This window comes from Tamandua tetradactyla, chromosome 19, assembly GCF_023851605.1.
Source record: "Tamandua tetradactyla isolate mTamTet1 chromosome 19, mTamTet1.pri, whole genome shotgun sequence".
Classification (NCBI taxonomy): Eukaryota; Metazoa; Chordata; class Mammalia; order Pilosa; family Myrmecophagidae; genus Tamandua; species Tamandua tetradactyla.
The window spans coordinates 58,853,244-58,869,593 of NC_135345.1; the positions used below are offsets into that span (position 1 = coordinate 58,853,244).

General features: G+C 36.1%; 1 non-coding gene across 1 annotated transcript; it reads left to right on the forward strand.

Moving 5' to 3' along the window:
- Positions 1–13,202: 13,202 nt before the first annotated feature.
- LOC143663807 (U1 spliceosomal RNA) lies at positions 13,203–13,359 on the forward strand. Its single transcript, XR_013166188.1, has one exon. It is a non-coding gene; the product is annotated as a U1 spliceosomal RNA (small nuclear RNA).
- Positions 13,360–16,350: the final 2,991 nt, after the last annotated feature.

Genomic DNA, 16,350 nt, shown 5'->3' on the forward strand with positions numbered 1-16,350 from the left:
CTTGGCCTGGATATGTGGTAACATTTTTAGGATTCCTCTTTTTGAGTGCAATTATCTCACCTGTAGGAGAAAGCATCCTTTCTCTTTACCTTAGCCAAGAATCTTGTTCTGTTCTGTTTTTTTTTTTTGTTTGTTTTCTCTCCCTGTGTCCCCTTTTCATTTCATTTTTCAGTTCTGGAACCTGTTCTGTCTTAAAGCAGTGCAATTTTGCACACACAAAGCCCCCCACCCCCACCTCGGTGCCGTTTAGTTTTTCCTGTGAGACTTTTCTGTCACCAGTTTTTCCCCATTACAGGATTCCACCCCAGGGTGTCAGATGGCATCATCCAGAAAGGTCCATTTTGTGATTAGTTGGTCTAGCAAACAGAAGCCATATTGTGTTTTTCCAACTGTTCTGTTGCATTCTCTTTTTTTTCTTCTTGGGGCACTGTATTTGATCAGCGCTCCTTAGCTGCTTGTTTTCCACCCTATTCTCTGCAGATATCAGTCCTGTGGCTGGATTTGTATTGGATTCTAACTTGCTGTTGTGAGTTGCTCTATGGTCTGCATCTGTGGCAGGTGGGACTCAGGCCTTGCTGCAGCTGTGTGACTCCCAAACTGCCTGAAATAAAGTGAGGGGGAAGGGTCTGGACTGGTGGGTCCATGTGCTGTTTTGAAACTGCTGTGTACCCCAGAAAAGCCATGTTCTTCTAATATAACCTTATGGGGTGGTTTTGATTAGATGGTTTCCATAGAAATGTGAACTACCCAATTGTGGGTGGGACCTTTCATTTAGGTGGTTTCCATGGAGATGTGACCCCACCCATTCAAGGTGGGTCTTAATTGGCTAACTGGATTCCTTTGAGAGAGGGACATTTTGGATAGAAAACACACATTTGTAGTACTTATATTTTAGAGAATATGGGGTGAATACTTTGGGCAAAGCTCTTAACTCTTAAAAGTTGTTTTGGTTTTTCTTTTTTATATTCAGAATTATTTTGTTACCGGTTAATCATAGACTTTGATTAAAATATTTACTACACTGAGAAAAAATTATGAAGAAATCTTTGAAAAATAAATATTTTCTATAATTTTGTGTATAGAATTAAACAAAATACAGCAATTTATTTTCTTTTCATTTATTAAAAAAGTCAGCATATGGATACAGTGTACCATTGCTCTTTTTAAAGTTATACCTCAATCACAACTTAAAAGATGCAAATATTGTGAAGATATCAATTATCTTCTTAACGATCTATACTGTCATTGAAATTTCTTTGGAATTTGAGAAGTAATTCAAAAATTCATTTGCAAATACTTAGTAACAAGAATTCCAAGACACTCTGAAAAAGAAGATGAAGAATGAAATGAATATCAAGGCTTACCATAACAGTATAGAAAGTAAGGCTATTTGACCATAATATACACATACATGGACTAACCAATGAAAAAAAAAAACAAGAGCCTAATGACATACTCTTTTATTTGTGGGTATTTTATGTATAATAGTCATTAAACTGCTGAAAAGTGGGGACAGAATGAATGCTTTAATAAATGGTACTGATATCAGTGGATATACAAACTGTGGTGTGTGTAAACGAATGTTCATATCATCATTTTCTATAATAGCCACTGTCATGGTGAGGTTCATGTATCAACTTGGACAAGTGGTGGTTGGGCAAGTGCTGGCTTGTCTGTTGCAATGAGGACATTTTATAGAATTAAATCATGATCATGTCAGCTGCATCCACAACTGATTCCATTTGTAATCAGCCAAAAGGGCCTGTCTTCTGCAATGAGTGATGCTTAATCTAATCACTGAAAGCCTTATAAGGAGGATTGAGAAGAGACAGGCTCTTCCTGTTTCAGCTGCTGACCCTCTCCTGTGGAGTTCATCCATACCTTCCATTGGAATCGTCAGCTTCACAGCTTACTCTGCAGATTTTGGACTCTGAGTTCCCGCGGTCATGTGAGACACTTTCATAAATTTTATATTTACGAGTGTTCCCTGCTGATTCTATTTCTCTAGAGAACCCTAACTAATACAACCACAAACTGGAAATGTCTTGTATTATGGTAGAAAGGTTAAATAAAATGTGATATATTTATATATTGGAATAGCATATAGTTGTGAAAATGATTTAACAGTAGCTACATACATAAACAACATAGTTAGGTGTTAAAATATTGAGCAAAAGAACCCAGACACAGAATAATATACACTGTACTGAATCCATTTATAGAAAGTTCAAAACAGGTGAATCTAAATAAACCACCTGTTTAGGGATGCACCATTAAGGGGTAAAGCTATAAAGACAAAGTCAGGTTAACTCTGGGAAGAAGGAAGGATACTGTCACCAGATAGTTTCATTATTGTTTTATTTTGGGGGGAAGAAGACTGGCCACATTTTATTTTGTTCACATTACAGTAACTCATCAGGTTGTACATTTATATTTCAACATTTTTTGGTGTGTGTTTACATATATAATTTATAACCAAAAAGATCTTATTTTCACTAAATACAACTGAACTGATACATTGATAAAATGTTATGTTTTCAATTTCTTTTAAGTCTTTAAGAGGAAGGGAACACTTAAAGTTTCATCTAGTAAGGCTCATGTGAGTTTAAAATTTTCTAATTGGAAGATATTATGGAGATCTTGAAGAAAGGTGTTTTCTCAATTAAACCACAGAGAGGATTAGGAGATAGTGTTTTCACAGTAAATTAAAATTTTAGACACTTCACAAGGAATCCAGGCTTCACTCTTCACTTGTAAGTTACCTGTTTCTAGTTTTTTTTCACATTAGCTTTAGAGTTACTCCTTTTGACAGACACCGAAGATGAAGTGATAAAGCAAGTTGCAAGCATTATACAATTAGCTATGCCACTAATACTCCTTGTTATGATTTTATCATTACTACCATCTCATTATCTAACCACCTCCAATTTTTTCCTTTAAAAAATTATCATCCTTATCAAAGAATACCTCATTCTAGAGATCGTAACTTCCTTCTGGTAAAGGAGATCTCTCTCATCCTCTATTAACTAAAACATGTGCCTCATCTTATTTTCTTTGTTTCTACTCCTGTTATCAAAGGAAGAGAAACTGTTTTTTTGTCAATCATATGTTAGTTATGCTATGTCTCTACTTTTTCACTTCCCATTTTTTCTTACTTCATCCCTTCTCAGCTTTCATCCCAACTTTACTCTAGATCTGCTCCTGTCAAGGAGCACCAAAACTCCTTATTTTCCAAGTCTAATGGACACCACCTGTGATGGTTAATTTCCTGTGTCAAATTGGCTAGGTTATGGTGTCCAGTTGTTTGGCCAAGCAAGTGCTTGCTTGACTGTTACTGTAAGGGTAGTTTGTAGATGGATTACATCTATAGTCAATTGATTGTATCTACAGCTGATTGCATCTACCATCAACAAAGAGGATTGCCCACAACAATGAGGAGTGTTTTCTCATCCAATCAGTTAGAAGTCTAATAGCCAGAATAGAGGATTTCAGAAGTCAGAATAAAGGAAAGGAAGAATTCTTGCCTCTACTTCAGCCAGTCAACGTCTCCTGGGGAATTCAACTTCACCATATCAGTTTCTAACTTGCAGCCAGCCCTCCAGAATTATTTGGACTTGCCAATCCCCTTGAGCCAATTCCTATAATAAACCACCTGTTCTATATGTAATAATGTATATAGTTGTATATAATAGTATATTTATATATATATATATATTAATATTGATATGTATGTACTACTAACACACAACCACATTGTTATTCTTGAAATCTAAACAGCATTCAATAATTGACCACTCCTCCTTGAAACACTCTCTTTACTTGTTTTCGTTTATGTATTTACACTTTTTAGCACAAGCTTGCCTAGTGTTGGTGTTTGAAAATCTATATACTAATGTCTCCCAATTCTATGTTTTCAGTCTAGAATTATCTCCTGATTTTCACATTTGTAATTTCCAATTGCCTACCTGACCTCTCCATTTGGATATCAGGTGGAACTATTTCAAATTTTGTATGACCATAATGGAGTACTGTATTCCCTCCTTGAGACCCCTCAGCCCTCTAGTCTTTCCCATTCCAAAAGTGGCTCCACCATTATCAAATCTTATGTTAAACATCTACTCAATTCCTTTCTTTGCCTTCATTTCTACCCAAATTCTAAATATCAGCAAGTCATTCTGATTAGCTACCAAAATATTTTACATCTGTCCACTTTTCTCTAGTACCACAGTTGTATTTCCAATCATTCATTATATCTTGCCTAAAATTCTTTGCCTACCTCCCACTTATTTCTCTGATTTTATTCTTACTATTTTCCAATCTATTTTAGACACAACAGTTAGAACCATTTTTTAGAAATCATAATTAAATAATGACACTCTGCTACTTAAAACCTCAGTGGTTGCCAATTGCTCTTTTAATAGAATTAAAATCCCTTACCAAGTGACACGAGTCAGCATGACCCAAAGCCTGTCTTCTCCAGCTTCAAGTTTTACCACTGTTTCACTTACTCACTGGGCTTCATGAGAAATGGCACCTCATCCAACATTCCAAGTTTTCCCTACACAAAGCTTTTGAACTCTTCTTTCTGCGTGGAAATCCCATCTTATACCTAATGGCTTATTTTAATCTTCAAATCTGAACTCTTTAAAGCAGCCTTCCAGAACTTCCAAAATTTTCTGAACACTCTGTATGACAATGCCCAGCTTAACACTTTCATAGAAACAATTTCAATCTGCAGTTATCCTTTATGATGATTTTATTTTTAATATAAGATTTCATACCATGTATATAAACTCCAAGAAACAGGGACCCAGCCTGTCACTGAATCAATCCTCAGTGCCTGCATAGCTCATTAAAGTGATTAAATAAGTACATAATGAAATAAGGAGTGAGAGAAACAGCTCTATTTCTATATGCATAAGACTCATGAGTTTTTAAAGATTTCTATTGGACACAACTTATACGTAGTATTTCTCGGGAAGATGATGATCTTGGAACTTCTTGAACAGAGTTTTATATTTTTCTTCAAACTTTGTATCTCCATGTCTCCTTGGATAAATACAGTTAATTTTGAGTGAAACGTGGGGGTAAGGTACAACATTTTGCTCTCAAGATGTTTTTAACAGTGAAAGAAGAGGGTATGGTATAAGGAATTTTTACTGAAGGAAAATATTTATTGAAGTGCCTTTTTTTTTTACATGGGCAGGCACCAGGAAGTGAACCTGGGTCCTCAGGCATGGCCTGCAAGCACTCTTACCTGCTGAGCCACCGTGGCCCGCCCTTATTGAAGTATTTTGATCCTGCATATTTGAAACTAAAATTTACCGAAATTATCTTCACGCTGCAGTCACCTTTTGTGTCTCTGTAATCGAAGATGAGATCATATTTCACAAGTAGCTAGGGCTATTAGGACATTGCTTTTATGTGAAATAAATTGCCCTTATTGTTTTGATCTCTGTTCTTTTCTCAGATATTCAAGAATGAAAAGTTAAAAAAAAAACAAAAAAAACTTGTCTTAAATAACTTCATGAATAAAGAGTTCAAAACCTTAATACTATTTAGGTTTTAGGTATGCAGAGAGAATCTAAAGCTTTCTGATTTTGTTCAGCAAACAAATCAGATGAAATACAAATATTAAGATGAGAAATTCACCGTGGAATAAATACTCAGTTCTTAAACATAATTTTTTTATTTTCCTATTTTTCTAGTCTTAATTTTAACTATTAAAGATTTGTGACATTTCTCCATGAGGACATCAGTTTGGAGAATCAAATAGACTCATGAATTTTGAAAAATAAAATAGAAAATCTTATATTATTTAGCTTCAAATTTTTCAGATTCAGACATAATCATTTCAAGAATTCTGGAAAAATCAGTTGAAGGAGATGTTTTCCCTCTAGACTGACTTATGAAATGACCTATGAAAGATGATGTCTCTGTGACAGTGTGACTAATTTACTCATTTCTAAGAAATCACAAATGAATCTACGCCACAACACTGTGTTCTGCAACAGCTGTTTTATAGTTTGAGTGTTAGGTTTTTGTGTGACACACAAACCAAAAGGCCTATTGTATGGATGATATTTTTTTCTTGAAGTTTAGTTCATTTAATGTATCTCCTAAGTATTCCTTGACTGATTAAAAAGCTTAAAGACCAAAATACATTTTACAGAGGTACAGCAAGCAACTATCTAACAAAGTAACTATAAGACAATCATCAGTTAACTTATAATTATTCAGGGCCTGCCTTACACTAAATGAAAAAAACACTTAGAGGGAATTTTCCTTAAATTGATGTAGATGTGGTGATTATGAGGATTAAATGAATACATATTTATAAAGTATTTGGATGAGTGCCTGGAATACAATAAGTTCTTTATAAGTATTTGTTGTTGTTATTAGAAGAAAGACATTTAAAAGTTTATGTATAAACAGAAGTAAAGTCGAATTAATTTGCTGACTTTTCACCAAGCATGATACAATCCATCTCTTCTGCTCCTCACATTCCACCTGACTTTAATTCCCTTCTTATTTATCTCCAGCCAACCAAAGTTTATTTTTCCTGGTTCTGTATAAAACTCACTCACTAAACCGCTCTCTCTCTTCTCAATGTTTTTACAACTTGAGGAAGCAATTCATTTGTCATTTGTTGGTTAACCCCATACTGTTTACCAATACCCCTTTTATTATTGACTTGGATTGCTCTATGAGTCTTTTATTGCTATTTAACTTTTTCAATCATACACACTTCGTAGCTGTCTTGCCTTTCCCCTTGATTTTAAGCTTCTGGAACACATAAGGTTTCCCACGTAAAAAGTAGTTAAAATATATTTGCGGATTAGGTTGAATTTTAGCTACATTACAAATTGTGATATGAAACTGATTTCCAAGAGATAGTGATTGAAAATATAACCAGGTTGTTCAACAAAGAAGTAAAGGAACTTACTCTTTATTTTTTGCCTGACTGAGTAGAGGGAATAACTTTGGCCCAGCTTTCAATCAGTGCTCCACTGCTTACATTTGTATAGGCAAGTCCCACTTCAATTCCATTGACTTTCCAAAGTACTCCATATAATCACTTCACAAGCTGTTAAAGGTTTACTAACAGTGTAACCACTTTTTATTAGCTCCTGCTTCCCTCAGTCAAATGGAGTAGCTGGTATTTGCTTTACACCATGAAACGCAAATCATACTTATTTGATCTGTATGGAACCCTGTTTTTGTTGCTATGTGGCTTTATAAATGAAAATGGTGCAAAGAGTAAATAATGGCATGGAGAAAAATAAAATAGCATGGCTTCTAGTCCAAGGCAAGAGGAAATATCTGTAAAGAAATCTTAGTAAGAAATCAGGATATCTTTAATTCAGCTAAGCGCCTTTATGAAAAATTTCTGGATAAAAAGATCAAAAAGGGTAGCAGGAAAATGCCTAAGTGATTCTCCAAGGAATGAAGGCCATCATAAGCTCTTAGAATATAGCAAATAGTAATATTGCTGATTACAGCTTGAGTTCAGACACCACAGTCTTTTAAAGATCTCTTATTTTTTCTTAAATATTATCTAGTAAATATGTTCTATGAATCTAATAAAGTGAATATAAGAAGCTTCTGGTTTTTATATGTGATAAACAGAGGTGTTTTCTTTTAATCATATATTTTCAAAATGAAGTTTTCAGTTCCCAAATGTCTGTGGATACATTCTTGGATATTTTTAAAACCGAGGTTAATTTTATAATTCTTCTGTTTACTTGGATTTCATGTAATTTCAGTGTAACCCGGAAAGCCAAATAGGATGAAAAATAACTTCGAAGTTCTTGGGGTTTATACTTTGATACTAGGATGAAATTTATTTGAAAACACATTTTATTGTAATATTAACATGATGTTTGCATTCTATGTCATGATATATATATATATATATAAAATATAATATATGTATATTGATATATCATAGTTAAAAAATACCTTTAAGCTAATTTTAGGATCTGGGAGTTCGAACCTTTTTTTCTTCTTATTCTTGTCGTATTTCAATGGGTCACAGAGGGGTATTCCGCATTTGGAAAACCTGGTCTACATCAAATCCATTTTCTGCTTCCAGTCTCCAAAATCTAGTCCTAATTTATACATCTGAACATTCTCCCTCCACTATCATTCTTGAAACCTTGGGATAACTGCAATTGTCTAGTAATTCATCTCTTATAATATTACCGCAGAACGATGTTCCTATCCTAAAACTCTTCCTCTGTCTTCATGGATAACGAAATGCTGCCAAATGTTCCAAAGCCACCTCCCCTGAAACTGATTTCTCCCACCCTTATATTTCTATAACACATCAGTCCTTACTACTTATTTGGGAGTCATATATTGTCCTTGATAATTGATAAATACTATAGATAAATAGATAAACAGATCATAGATAGATGATAAGTCAATAAAGATAGTAGATAATAGATAGACAGATGTACGCAGATACATCGGAAGGCATATAAATGTTGTGTAGAGAGATACACAACAGACTTGAATAAATATTTGACAGTTGACTGATATGTTTGCTAACATTGCCTTACCAGAAAATTCCATTTTTGGAAGGCAATTTGTGATATTTCATTTTCACACTATGCATTAAAAATATAATCATGAGAAATTGCTGATATGGTGAGAAACTCAAGAAAAAGACACTGATAGAAGGTAATTGAGAGAGAAAATTACGTGATATTCTCTTTATTCTGGTTCCCAGACAAGCTGCTTAGGGCCATTTTCAGTTCTACTCCTCACTCATATGGATCCTAACATGTAACCATTCTTCATTTAAGAAAAAAAAATAAACTACTGAATGGAATGCTTACAAAATGAATGAAATCTAAATTCATTGAACCTCTCAATTAGAATGATGGATGAGGGTATATTTTTAAAATTTCATTATCTAAATTCAGATATGTATTATTTTAGTAGTTAATACCAGTGAATGCTTAGCATATTTGTCAGCATCAACCTTTATGGGAGATGCTATAAGTATTCCCATTTTAAAGTGTGGAAACTAAGGAACAGAGAAATTAACTTGTTTGCAGTCACAAAGGTAATAGGCAAAACTACAACATACAAACAGTAAACCCAAAATCAAACCATGGACTATAAATAGTACAATTATTAAAATGTGCTTTCAGCAATTGTAACAAATGTTCTATAATATGCAAGCTGTTGATAGTGGGACGGTGCATGTGAATTCTGTATTTTATGCCTGATTGTTCTGGAAACCCACAACTTCTCTGAAAAAGAAAAAAAGAAAGAGTCAGTGTTATAAGATAGGCAGTCTGACTTAAGAGCCTACTTTTTCAACCTCTATGCCTTCATACTACCTGTCTTTTGTTTACTTTTCAGAGTGAATTTCATATCATAATCAAAGAAGATTTAGAGATATACATTTTTACAACAGAATTTTGCAAATTTGATGTTTTGAATTTTTTCTTATACTCACATAAGTCAGTGGATGTGGTAGTTAGATTCAGCTGTCAACTTGGCCAGATGAAGGCACCTAGTTCTGTTGCTGTGGACATGAGCCAATGGTATGTGAACCTCATCTGCTGATGACTGCATCTGGAGTTGGCTAGGAGGCGTGCCTGCTGCAATGAATGACATTTGACTTAATTAGCTGGTGCTTAAATGAGACAGCTCAGTGTAGCACAGCCCAAGCAGCTCAGCACACCACAGCTCAGTACACCTCATCTCGGCACTCGCAGCTCAGCCCAGGCCTTTGGACATGCAGAAAGGAATCACCCTGGGGAAAGTTGTTAGAACCCAGAGGACTGGAGAGAAGGCCAGCACAGAGCACCCTGAGTCTTCCCACATAAGAAAGAACCTCAGATGAAATCTAACTGCCTTTCCTCTGAAGGAAATAAATCCCCTTTTATTAAATGCCAATCCGTCTCTGGTGTGTTGCATTCCAGCAGCTAGTGAACTAGAACAGATTTGGTACTGGAGTGAGGGGTGCTGCTATGAATTGCAAATACCAGAAATGTTGGAACAGTTTTTTGGATGGCTAAGGGGAAGATTTTGGAGGAATTGTGAAAGGAATGATGAAGTTCTGCAGTGCCTGAAGAGACTGTTGGTGTAAACAGAACCACTGCCAATCTGGACAAAGGGGTACACAAAGGGACAAATTGGAGTTTGCAGAGTGAGAACCATGGATGCTTAGGTCTGAAGCCAAGAAACTTCGGCCAGGAGAGTGGACCCACCCATATATAGTGAGCGGTGAGTTTCCCCTGAAGGGCAAGATGAGTCTTCCATTTCATTGCAGTGGAAGAGTTGTGCAGCCTCAGGCCTCAGAAAAGGTATAGCATGCTCCTGGGGGACTGGGGAGAGCCTGGTTGCCACCATATGGAGGGGTTGAGCGTGTGCCCCAGAAATGGCAAAGGGCCCTGGGGTGGCCCTGATGCCTGGAGAGAGCGGAGTCAGGAAAAAGGTGGTCTCCTCAATGTTCCCCGAGGTTGATTTGGAAAGAGGTGGGCCACTGCATAGGCCCTTGGGAAAGGGTGGGACTGCCATTTTCTAAAGCTGAAGGATAAATGACTTTCAGACTTTGAAATCCAATGGTGTTTGCCCTGCAAGTTTTTTTTCCGATTTCTCCCTATGGATCCTGTGACTGTCCCTCCTTTGCATATTGGCACCAGACAACCTGTTTTGAGATTCACAGGTTTTTTTTTTCACCTTAATATTGTTTAAGGTGATGTGTGTAGTTGCCAAGTTGACAAGGGGTGGACATGTGGTAGTTAGATTCAGTTGTCAGCTTGACCAGTTGAAGGCGCCTAGTTCTCTTGCTGTGGACATGAGCCAGTGGTGCGTGAACCTCATCTGTTGCTGATTACATCTGCAGTTGTCTAGGAGGCATGCCTGCTGCAATGAATGACATTTGACTTAATTGGCTGGTGCTTAAATGAGAGAGTGCAACGTAGCACAGCCCAAGCAGCTCAGCATACCTCATCTCAGCACTCGCAGCTCAGCCCAGGCCTTTGAAGATACAGAAAGGAATCACCCTGGGGAAAGTTGTTGGAACCCAGAGGCCTGGAGAGAAGGCCAGCAGAGATTACCCTGAGCCTTCCCGCATAAGAAGGAACCTCAGTTGAAAGTTAGCTGCCTTTCCTCCAAAGAACTAACAAATTAAATCCCCTTTTATTAAAAGCCAATCTATCTCTGGTGTGTTACATTCCAGCAGCTAGCAAACTAGAACAGTGGATATAATATGAGATTTGGATTCTGATCGTTTTCTTCAATATAAAATGAGAATTATAACAGAACCACTAATACAAAGTAGCATATTCATATTACCAGTGTTTAAAAATGTAATATCTCTTTTATCACCCTCAATGAATGATATGAATTGTGTTTAGGTCTGATTCCCTAAAAGGAAAGCCTGAGATGAGATTGAAGTCTAGGTGATTAACAGAGGGTGTGACCTAGGGCAAAACAAATGGGAGAATGTGATCGGTTAGCAGAAAAAGCTAAGTGTGGATGTGAGTTTAATATAAACCCAATTGCTCAGGGAGCTCTGGAGCACCATTTCATATGGGAGCTGCTCTTTGAATGAAACTACAGCTACCATTTTTATCTCTATGTCTGTCATCCTCAGTCATTGGCTTCTGGCTTTAAGGAGAAGGGTGATGGGGGTAAAGAATACTGTGCATATTCTACAGGGCAAAGTGGTTCCCATTCAGCTGAAGATAGTTTTCTGAACAAGGGGCAACTGTGAATCATAAGCAGCCAGCACACTGTAGATGAGGGATGTCTGTTCCAGCCCTGGCAAGAGGGTATGGGCAAAGCCCCAACAAAATCTATTTCACTAATGGTTTCCAGAATCTCAATTCACCTGTGTTTGATCTGTCTTTAAGTCACAGATACTGTGATTGAGATGTTAAAATAACTATTGACTGTGTGCAATTGTTCCTTAGCTTAATGACTTTGATAATGTTTCTGTAGGTTGATGCAAAAGTGCATGAGATTTTAAAAGTTACAAAAACTAGGAGCTTTAAGGTCTGGCTTTTATTCTTTTGCAGTCAGCAAATTATAAGATAATTAGCAAAATTCTACTTCCATGTCACAGTGACACAAATTGCTGGTACTATTATCAACATAAGATGCTATAGCACCAAAATGAATTATACTATAATTACTGATATGAAAGATGTACACTTATAAGAGCTCACTAGACTTCGAATTGTGAGGAGTTGTTTTATTAACAAGAGAGTAACTTGAACTGAATTCATTTTTCCTATTATAGTTTACATGTTGCAGTCTGAAAATTATTACAAAATCAAAGAGTGGGTATAATTTTGGAAGCAAGCCAAATTTTTATAAAATTATAATAATTTCTTAGGCATTTTTTCAGTGCATCACTGATCTTTAAACATAGTTAAACTTCCCCACTATGGAATAACCAATCTCTGAGGCTCCACTTTTACTGATTCAGGGTTTCTGTCACCTTATACACTTCACATGACCTTCACATATCCTCTCTTCTGTGCCTGTCATTCCTCAGTTCAGCCTCACCTAGGAAGCTCTTTGAGAATGCAATAAGTATATTTTCCATCATTCATGCCATGAATGGCTTTTCTTACCCTGGCTAAATAAGGCTGATTTATAGCTGGCAATACATATTTTCATATATACTATGCCAGATTAATTGCTTATTATTTATTTATATATACTGGTAATTTTGTCATTATAAAAACACAATTTCAGTATTAAAAATCTGAAAACTGAATCATTATGTCTTGAGAAATGCTCAGAGAATTATAAGTACATTTGAATTAAAAACATTACCTACTTTGACAGGAGTTCAGAAACATCCTTAACAGGTATCTCACTGTTGTTTTAAGCATTATTTCCCATTAGTATGAAGTTTTTATTTCACATCATAACAATGTCTCTCTAAAGCAGTTTGAGAGAAATACTTTTCTGAATGGTGGAGTAAGGATCTCCAAAATCTTGTCTTCCATAAGGCAAAGAGAAATCTGATTAAAAATATAAAAATCAATTTTTTTCATAACTGTTGAAATTAACTGAAAACCTGCAATAAAGTAAGGGGTGTTTATTTGTAAAAAAAAAAAATAGCTGAAACTTGGCAAGAATTATGACTTTCTTGCACTTTGACTGGCCTTATAAAGTTCGATTCCCATCATTCAGCTCTGCAGTGGCCTTAAGATCCAGCAGGAGCAGGGGAGTTACCATGGTCATGGAGGTGGATTTCCCAGGGTGAGGCTTATCCATTGCCCTCCTGATGTGCTGACCTGACCCCTGCGATTTTCCCAAATATGGGAAACTGGACTGCATAATTTGTGGTAGTGGGGGATTGCATTCACGCTCTCCCCTGAGAAAAAAAAAAGCAGAAGAATAATAAGGTACTTGTAAAAGCAAGTAGCCTATCAGTGACTGGAGAGTGAAGAATGGTTTTGGAGTAACCCAGAAGTTCCATCCCCAGATGTCTGTCACTTTTGACGAATCTGTTGCTTCCCAAAAAAGTCCCATTGACCAGACATGTATTTTTTTATCTGATTCAGAACTTTCTCAGTGACATAAGCTCTATCCTAACCATATTTGTCAAAAACAATCTGTAGCAATTGTTCAATATTGCAACTGCCTTTAGGTGGTGGTACCAGATAAGTCAAACAAGAGGCTGGCAAACTATCATAATAGAAAAATCTGGCAAATGAGGTATTTATAGGAATTCTGGAAAATTCCAAAACATTCTTGGGACTGGGAGTTCATATATGAGTGAAAGTTTGTGTTCATTTCTAGGAAAGACTTTAGTGACCCTAATCCCTCATTCTTGCTAACCTTGAGACTAGGCAAACAATAATTGAAGGCTAAGGTAGAGATGTCAATGTTAAGAGTGTTAAGACCAGGAGACTTATTGCTTGACAGCACTTAACACAATATTTGTCCAGTAATTAGTGGACAACTTGGCTAATTGCACAGAGACTCCAGTGGCTGTAATGAGCAAAGAATACATATTTTTTAATAGAATTAATTCAAGAAAAGAACTAACAATCAAACAGTAGCAACAATAGCAACAAAAACAAAGGTAAGGGATTATATTATCCTGTTTTAAATGGTTCACTATTTGTGTTGTACCATCCATGGATTTTATTTTTAATTTTATTCTAGTAATATATTTCCTCTTTTAAACACATTCAAAATGTGATTCATCCCAATTAAGGTAATTCAGAACCCAATGGTAAGGAAAGCATTGTCTATATTTTAGAAACACCCCTACTCTTTGAGACCAAAGGTTTATTTGGTCTGAAACTGAAATTTTCTATAGCACATAATCTAACTCAACCTTTCTGCATAGCTCATTTGAATAACTGAAAAACGGAGCCCAGAATAAGAATGTGGAAATCCTGTATAACTTAATGAAATGTCTAGATACATCCCAGACTATAATAAGCAGCTAATCAAAAAGTATTGGCAAAGTCCCTTGAGGGATAGGAGAAAAAATAGGGAACTATTAAACTTTACCATTAGGTAATCCAATGATACTGTGACAAATATTAGGGGCACTCAAATCAATAAGTCAAGTCCTTGATCTTTAGGCTTATTCTTCTGAAGCTTATGTCGGTAGCGGAGAAGCTTAGCCTACCTATAGGTATGCCTAAGACTTATTTCTCTAAAGGACCTCTTGTGTTGCTCAGATGTGGCATCACTCTCTCTAAGCCCAAATCTTTAGGTGAAATCATCACCCTCCCCGCTACATGGGACATAACAGCCAAGGGTGAAAGTCTCCCTGGTGGCATGGGAGATGACTCCCAGGAATGAGTCCGGCCCTGGCACTGTGATATCAACAATTCCATCCAGAACAAAAGGGGGGAAAGAAGTGTAACTAATAAAGTATCAGTGGCAGAGGGAGTTCAAACATTGAATCAAGAGGCTATTCTGTAGGTCATTCTTACACAACCTTCCATTAGACATTTCTATCATAACTTGCCAAACCAAAACCAAAACCATTGCGATCAGTCTTAAAGAACACCTCGGGAAATATATAAGCTCCTACAAAGGTTCCATGCACTAGGGTAACTTTCCAGAAACCTACAACCTCCAGATGGGTTCCTGGACCAGATAAATTCTGAAACCTAGAGGGGCCAGCCTCTCCAGAACATTAACTAGTTCTATCTCCTTACCCCATCTTATTGACAGCTCCTTCTAACATGAAAAAGTTAACATGGTCATAGCCCAGATACCCCTAAAGAGTGGGATGAAAAGATCAAAGGTGAAGGTGGAGTTATACAGAGAAGGTAGGGTTTAACAAATAAACATCATTGAACTGAATCATTAAATGATTCAAAAACTGAATCATTAAATTGATATTTCTTTTAGTCTCCAGTATCTTATAGCAGCTAGAACTAAAAACCTCACATTGTGGAATTGTAACTAATGCCAAAGTGTGAAATATGTTTTACAACTAATTGCTGTGCTGTGCTTTGAAATTTATTGCTTTTTTGTATACATGTCATTTTTCACACCAAAGAAAAAGAAAGGCAATTGTGATAATGAAAAACTGCTTATTCCTTCTAGTCTCCTATGCTCTGGAGCAGTTAGAAGGAAAAATCTGAGATGATGGTATGGTAGCCCATGACAAACTCTGGGATCTGTCCTGTAACTACTTGTTGAAGAGTGCTTTGAAAACTATTGCTTTTTTTCTTTCTTTGACTTGTATATATATCATACAATAAAAACGTTTAAAAAATTTAATTAGTGCTGTTAATTATGTTTAAACTGTAGTGCAATTATAAATATATACTAGCATCCACTGCAACAAATTTACTACACTAATGCAAGGTGTGAATGAGAGGGTGACATAAGACAAGCTAGTATTTTATGCATGATTTTTCTGTAAATCCACAACTTTTCTATAAAGAAAGAAATACTACAGAGAATATTTCAGGATTAAATGAAAGGACAATAGACAGCTACTCAAATGTACATAAATAAAGAGTACAAGTATTAGGAGCTACACAAATAAGTAAGAAAGTATGATGGTTAAGTTCATGTGTCAACTTAGCCAGAAAATGGTGTCCAGTTGTTTGGTGAACCAGCACTGGTCTGATTGTTACTGTGAGGACATTTTACGGACTTAAATCATCAGTAAGTTTATTGTTTCTATGGCTGATTACATCTATAATCAACTGATGGGCTTGCCTTCAACAGTGAAAGAAGTAACAGCCAATCAGTTGAAGGCTTTAAAAGGAGAAATGCTTTCAGCAGTCAGAAGATTATTTCCATCTGTATTTCAGCCAGCCACCTTCTCATGAGAAATTCATTGAAAACCTTCACCTGAGTTCCTAGCTTGTGGCCTTTCCTATG